This window comes from Nicotiana tabacum, chromosome 23, assembly GCF_000715075.1.
Source record: "Nicotiana tabacum cultivar K326 chromosome 23, ASM71507v2, whole genome shotgun sequence".
NCBI lineage: Eukaryota > Viridiplantae > Streptophyta > Magnoliopsida > Solanales > Solanaceae > Nicotiana > Nicotiana tabacum.
The window spans coordinates 25,378,200-25,386,667 of NC_134102.1; positions in this window are offsets into that span (position 1 = coordinate 25,378,200).

Sequence of the window (8,468 nt, forward strand, 5' to 3'; positions counted from 1 at the left end):
CGCGTAGAACTACTTGACAAGGCACTCATTTGCATCCACCACTTTTCCGGTGAAGTACTTCCACCCTTTTCTCTCCTCAAATTGTTTTAGGACATTTGGATTGTGGGGGAAGAAGGTCTCTTGTTATGAACTATTGCTCAAGTGTGAGCGACCTTTGGGGCCATCATTCCCGGAATTTTGCATAGGTCTTCTCACTCACGAATCGATCCGCCCACACCTCGGGCTTCCTTGACCTGGCCAAACCTCCCACATTAGTATCACCCCCTCTCCCGTCATCCAGGACCTCATCATCATCATCAACATTTATTGGGGCAACTGTTGAGGCAGGTGTTGTAGCAGGTGGGGAAGATTGCTCCGATGCCTCACTACCTCCCTATGAGCCATCAGATGACCCAGAAGAGGAGGTAGGTTCATTAACCAATCAGAATGGTTTTGATTGAGCCTCCGGTTATTGTTGTGCAGATTCCCCCTCGAAAGTCTCCCGGGATGAGAGGTATTCACTTGTGTCAGAGTAGTCGGCAGGAGGTCTAACGAGGGTAGCATTTTTGCCTACTACCCTTTGGGCTGCTAAGGGTAAGGTTTGCTTTCCTTTACCCCGGCCTCGGGAGGATTCTGCCCTCCCCTTTGAAGTGTCTCCTCCCCCACGAGAACGCACCATTTTCTGCAACACACAAGTAGTGAAAGACAGTTAGAATTGGGGTTCAATCATGTGTTAAAGCAGTACAGATGAATTGAAAAATAATGCTTCTCAGAACAGGGCATCGCGAACCGCACAAAAATGAGTGCGACCATGAACTGTCCATCGCGGACCGCGTAAAAGTGAACGCGGCCACGAAGAGGCCAGGCTCAGACTACTTGCTCTCTGAAATTGATCAATTGCGGACCGCACAAAAATGAGGGCGGCGGCGAAAGGCCAATCGTGGACTGCATAAAAATGAATGCGGCCGCGAAGGCAAATGATAGAGTCTCTGAAGTTCAAATGCGTGAACCACAAAAAATTGGGTGCGGCCGCGAAAGACCAATCGCGGACCTCACAAAAGTGACCGCGGCCGTGAATTCTAAACAACCATCAGTGCCTTAAAACTAGGGTATTGCAGACCGCGTAATTTTGGACGTGGCCGCATACCCTATCGCGGACCGCGAAAAAATGACCGCGGCCGCGAAATTCAAAATAAATTGGCACTGATGAACACTCAAAACTAAGGTTTTCACTAATTACCCAAGAATTGTAGCAATTAAACATGCAAAGTTACTAACCCCAACCCCCATTATGCAAACAAACACTACCCATATGTTGTTAATCAAAAATTAAGCATTAATTTGATATTTTGGCATGATTCTAACCCTATCTAAAAAGAAAAATTAAAACAAAGAGTAAAGAAAAGAAAAAGATAAAATCAAATTATTGAAATGAACATACTAGTTGTAAAATGTGGTAGGAAATCGAAAATTGATGAGAATAGGATGACTTTGAAACCAAGGATGCACAGTGCTTTAGGTGAGTTTGAGAGGTTAGGGTTCGTAAAGTGTGAAAAATTTCAAGAACTCCTATTTATACTCAGATCCCACCGCCTTACCTGAGTGCGGCCGCGAAATTTTGTCGCAGTCCTCGAAAAACTGGTCGCGGCCGCATAATTTGTGCAGACGTCGAAAATTTGAATGCAGCCGTGAACTCTGAAGGAATTTTGACAGGCCAACTTCAGAGAGTTGGCATTTTGCCCATTTCAGCTATGCGATCGTGCGTAGAATTGTGCGGCTGCGAAGTGCTCATGCGGTCCGCAAAATTTTGAGCGCGGTCTGCAAAAGTTCACTACTTAGCCAAATGTTTTCCTTGTCAATTTCCCGCACTGCACAACCAATTCCTACATACACTTCACAACCAGTTAGTCCAAAATAATGTCTAATCTACAAAGAAAATCAAAAGAAAGAAAAACACATGGATTGCCTCCAAAGAAGCGCCTGATTTAACATCGCGGCACGATACATGTTACCATTATCATTTGAAATGGATCAATGCCACAACGTGACTATCATCAATCTTGCCAAGGTAGTGCTTCACTCGGTGCTCATTGACTCTAAAGATCTCACCATTATGTTTTTCAAATCTAGAGCACCGAAAGGAGTAACATGTACCACTTCGAAAGGACTACTCCACTTCGACTTGAGCTTTCCCGAAAACATCCGTAACCGAGAGTTGAATAGAAGAACCAAGTCACCTTCCTTGAATTCTTTGTTCCGTATATACTTATCATGTAAGTACTTCATCTTGTCCTTATATAAGGACGAGCTGGAATAAGTATGGAACCGGAACTCATCAAGTTCATTTAGTTGCTCTACCGGTGCGGGCACTGGATGGAAAAGACAAATAAAGGAACAACCCACCGGAAGGGCATACCTCAAGGGGCACCAATCTCCCCCGGCAATTCATCAACGGATGCCGCTTCCCAGATTGGGTAAAAATGTAAACCTATAGCTGCAGAAGTAGGAATAATGGCACCGGAAATAATATTGTTTCTACTATACCAGGAATATCAATGAACCCGATTATTGCAATTGCTCAGGATAGCCTTTTTTTAGCTTCTAGGGTCTTAACAATATTTATGTTATGAAAGAGTACGAAAAAAAAAAGATTTTTTCCTTATTTGATCGGATTAAAAAGAAACTTTGGGATTGCTGAATCACAGACAAAAAAAAAAAGAAAAAATAAACATATAAAGCAACGGAGCCATCATAGTATTTTTTAACTCCTCTGAAAGGAAGGATGACAATTTGAGATTGACAGCTATATCCCATTCAAGGTTCAATTTCTTCAGCGCCCACATGGCCTTGTGCTCTAATTCAACCGGAAGATGACATGCTTTCCCAAATACCAACCGGTACGGAGGCATACTAATTGGAGTCTTGTAAGTTGTTCTATAAGCCCATAGAGCATCGTCAAGTTTCCTTGACCAATCAGTCCGGTTTGCATTGACAGTCTTGGATAGAATGCTCTTGATCTCCCTGTTGGAGACTTCAACCTGTCCACTTGCATGGGGATGATAGGGGGTTGACACCTTATGATTGGAACCATACTTGGAAAGTAAAGTGTCAAAGGCTTTGTTGCAAAAATGAGAACCCCCATCACTAATGATAGCCCTTGGGGTGCCGAACCTTGTGAAGATATTTTTCTTTAAGATAGCCACCACACTCCGTGCCTCATTATTGGGCAAAGCCACAACTTCAACCCATTTGGAAACATAATCCACACCAACAAGAATATAAGTGTTCCCACATGAACTCACAAATGGTCCCATAAAGTCGATGTCCCACACGTTGAAAATATCAATCTCAAGGATGGTGGTGAGAGGCATTTCATTCTTCTTGGAAATTTCACCGGCTCTTTGGCACTCATCACAATGCCTAACGAGCTCGCTAGCATCTTTGTACAAGGTAGGACAATAGAATCCACAGCTTAGGACCTTTGTAGCAGTTCTCGCCCCACCATGGTGACCACCATAGGGCGAGGAATGGCAAGCTTCAAGAATACTCAATTGCTCTTCTTCCGGAACACATTTCCGGATAACACCATCATTACAAATTTTGAAAAGATATGGCATGTACCAATAATAATCCAAGAAGTCCCGTTTGAGCTTCTTCCTTTGGTTAGAAGAGAGCTCATTCAGGATAATGCCGGTCACAAGAAAGTTAGCCACATCGGCGAATCAAGGTATCCCAGTCAAAGACACGGAGAGGAGTTGTTCATTTGAAAATGAATCATTAATCTCGAGGCCATCATGGGGCCTCTCCTCCTCTTCCAAGCGGGACAAGTGGTCCGCCACTTGATTCTCACTCCCTTTTTGGTCTATGATTTCAAGGTCAAACTCTTGTAGAAGAAGAACCCATCTCATCAACCTAGCCTTAAAGTCCTTTTTACTCATCAAATAATGAAGTGCAGCGTGATCGGTGTGCACAATTACTTTGGTACCCATGAGGTACGGGCGAAACTTTACCATGGCGAAGACAATGGCTAATAGCTCTTTCTCGGTCACCGTATAGTTGACTTGGGAGTCGTTCATTATTTTGCTTGCATAATAGACCGGATGAAATATCTTGTTGATTCTTTGCCTCAAATACCGCTCCTACCGCAATGTCGCTAGCATCACACATGAGCTCAAATGGTAAGCTCCAATTAGGTGCGGTAATGATGGGATTGGTAGTCAACCTATACTTGAGTAGCTCAAAAGCTTTCATGCAATCATCATTGAACACAAACTTGGCATCTTTTTCCAACAACTTGCACAAGGGGTTCACCATTTTTGAGAAATCCTTGATGAACCTACGGTAAAACCCCGCGTGACCAAGAAAGCTCCTCACTCCCTCGACGGAAGTCGGAGGAGGGAGTTTTGATATCACTTCAATTTTTGCTTTGTCCACTTCAATACCGTTCTTGGAGATCTTATGGCCAAGGACAATGCCCTCCTCGACCATAAAGTGGCACTTCTCCCAATTAAGCACTAAGTTGTTCTCTTCACATCGGGCCAACACTTTATCAAGATTATCCATGCATTCTTCAAAGGAATCCCCCACAACACTGAAATCATCCATGAACACCTCGAGGAGGTCCTCCACCATATCCGTAAATATTGCCATCATACCCTACTGAAAAGTAGCCGGTGCATTATACAAATCAAATGACATCCTTGAGAACGCAAATGTGCCATACGGACAAATGAATGTGGTTTTCTCTTGGTCTTCAGGTGCAATGAGAATCTGGTTATATCCGGAATACCCATCCAAAAAGCAATAATAAGCACGTCCGGCAAGTCTATCTAATATTTGGTCAAGAAATGGCAATGGAAAATGGTCTTTCCGGGTCACTTTGTTCAGCTTCCTATAATCCATGCATACCCTCCAACCGGTGACAATTCTTGTGGGGATCAATTTATTTCTATCATTTGTGATCACAATCATGGCCCCCTTCTTTGGGACACATTGTACCGGCGAAGTCCATGAACTATCAGAAATGGGGTACACAACCCCTGCATCTAGCCAATTGATGATCTCTTTCTTGACTACCTCTTGCATGGCCTCGTTTAACCTCTTTTGATGTTCCACGAAGGGTTTGGCATCTTCCTCAAATATGGTTTTGTGCATGCAAAAGGCGGGGCTTATACCCCGAATATCCGCCAATGTCTAATCTATTGCTTTCTTCCTTCTTTGAAGCACCGCAAGGGTGGAATCTACCTGCACATTAGTTAAGCACGAAGAGAGAATAACAGGTAATATGGAACAAGGGCCTAAGAACTCATAACTGAGGTGTGAAGGCAAGGGCTTCAACTCCAATATGGGTGGCTCCTCGATTGAGGGCTTTGTTGGTGGAGTTTTCTGGTTCTCAAGGTCCAAGAAAAGTTTTCAGGGTCCATATGTGTAGGATCCCAGTCCTTGCAAAGCATTTGCATTCTACCAAGCTTTCCTTCTCATCCTCATCATGATTCAACAACACAGCTTCCAAAGGGTCTTCCACATTAATTATAGCACTTGTGTCATCAACAATCACCTCAGTCACAAGATCCACAAACGAACATACTTCATTGCTATTAGGCTGCCTCATTGACTTGCACACGTGAAACACAACTTTTTTATCGCCCACCCGGAAGGTGAGCTTCCCAGCTTCCACATCAACTAATGCTTTCCCTGTAGCTAGGAAAGGTCTCCCCAATATTATTGGCACCTCATAGTCAACCTCACAGTCGAGTATCACAAAATCTGCGGGAAGTATGAATTTATCAACCCGAACTAGCACATCATCAATTATCCCCAATGGCCTCTTCATTGTTCAGTTCGCCATTTGCAACCTCATGTAAGTAGGTCTTGGTTGCCCAATCCCCAATGTATTGAACACAGAATATGACATCAAATTAATGCTTGCTCCCAAATCACACAAGGCTTTGGCGAAATCGGCACTACTAATAGTGCATGGAATTGTAAAGGCACCGGGATCTTCTAGCTTTGGAGCCATGGAATGCACAATGGCACTCACTTGATGTGTCATTTTGATCGTCTCACAGTTCATTGACCTATTCTTTGTTACCAATTCCTTCATGAACTTGGCATATCCCAACATTTGTTCTAGAGCTTTAACCAAAGGCATATTTATGGACAAACTTTTCATCATATTAATGAATTTCTTGAATTGGTTCTCGTTGTTTTGCTTTGCGAGCCTTTGAGGATATGGTGGAGGAGGCGTTGGCAAAGGAGCCTTGGCTTTGGGCACTACCGGATCCCGTATGTCTATCATGTGTTCCCTAAACGGGTTCGCATCATCTTGTGTCTCCTCCACGTTTTCATCAATGTCTATCCTCACTTCATCGTTTACATTCTCATCATTTCTTGGCTTATCTTCTTCTTGCACAAACACATCATCATTCACGATCTTTCTTGGATTGGATGTACTAGCAACTCCCCCTCTACCACTTCTTTTAGTCACCGTTATAGCATGGACCGTATTGTTTTCACCTTTCGGGTTTACTACCGTATCACTTGGTAGTGACCCCTTAGGGTGAGTATTCAAGGCTTGAGAAATTTGACCCATTTGGACTTCCAAGTTGCGGATAGAAGTGTTGTGGGAGGCTATTTGGGCATCGAAGTCGGCGTTTCTTTCCATCATTTGCTTGAACATACTTTCTATCTTTCCCATATCATTGTTGGAAGAACTTTGCCCTTGTGACGGATATGGAGGCGGGTTATTGGGTTGTTGATACATCGGGGGCCTTTGAAAGCCCGACCCCCGATTCCCTTGATTATTGTTGTTCCAACCCCCTTAGTTTCCATTTCCTCCCCAATTACTATTATTGTTGCCACCCCAATTGCCTTGATTATTTTCTTGATTCCCCCAATTTTGATTGTTGTTCCCCCAATTGTTCGGATTGTTGTTGTTGCCACTATTCCAATTCCCTTGGCCTTGGTTACCCCAATTTTGATTGTTTCCCTATGATCTCCACTGTTGTTGATTTGGAGCATTGCTCCGTTGACCTTGGTAATTGTTCACATATTGAACCTCTTGACATTGATCGTCATAAGAGTCATCTTGGTTGTACCCACTACCACTTTGCTCAAATTGATCCTGATTGTGTTGAACTTGTTGACCTCTTTGTCTCCTCTTGTTAACCATTACATTCACTCCTTCCATGGCATTTACTTGCTTTGGCCCCTAAACCTGCTGAAGCTGTGCCTTGGCTAACTGATTCATGGTAGTTGTCAACTCTGCTATGGCTTGTCCGTGATCATGAAGTTCCTTATGAAGGTGGATAACATTAGGGTCACCCTGAGGAACGTTAGCCCGACTTTGCCAAGCTGAAGAGGTGTCTTCCATCTCATCTAATATTTCACATGCTTTTGAATATGGCGTGTTCATGAAGTTACCCCCTGCGAGCTGATTCACCGCACACTGGTTAGTTGTGTTGATACCCCTATAAAAGGTTTGCTGGATCATTGCTTCGGTCATATCATTGTTGGGACATTCTTTGACCATTGTCCGGTACCGTTCCCAAATCTTATGTAACAGTTCATTTGGCTCTTGTTTAAAAGCAAGGATTTCATCTCTCAATGTTGCCATATGTCCCGGAGAAAAGAACTTCTCGGCCAACTCATCCCAAGTGGTGATGGAATGGTTGGGTAGCCTCTCAAGCCAATCCAAAGCCTTCCCTCTAAGTGAGAAAGGGAAAAGTCTTAACCTCAAAGCGTCCTCAGATACATTCGTCTGCTTGCTCCCCCAGCATATGTCCACAAAACCTTTGAGATGCTTATATGCGCTCTGATGTGGAGCTCCGGTGAAAAAACCCATTTGTTCCAATAGAGTAAGCATGACATTGGTTATTTGAAAATGGCCCACCCGAATCCGGGGCAGGACAATTGCACTTGCATAGCCTTCATTGGGCAACACCCGATGTACTGCCCTTGGAGGAGGTGGGAGAGGGTTTGGAACGTTGTCATGAGGCGACCGACCTCTTCTTTGTACTTGAGGTTCAAGATTAACCTCATCCACTTCATTTCATCTACCTCCTCCCCCTGAGTAATATGTCTGAGGGCCTCGTTAAGAGCCATTTGGTACCTAAAAGAAATTGACACACAAAAATTAGAAAAATGGAAGGAAAGAAAAACAAAACACACAAATAGTTAGATATATAGCTAAGACCGTTTAACTCCCCGGCAACGGCGCCAAAAATTAATCGGGTCCAAGCCTGCACTACTATTGAGTAGCGAGGATGGTCGATGCAGTTTTACCCAACAAGGCCTGGATCGAATCCACATGGAGTTAATTGATTTGGAATTAGGTTTATGTCTAAGTCTAGATGCGTGTTTTGTTCCTAATTATGCTTCCGCACATTTTGTTTTTGATTCTACTTCTAATTCTATTCTATTGTATGCAATGATTAAAGCTAAGTACAATATCTTTTTGATGTTGGTTTTCAAGTGTTTAAAAAGACTAG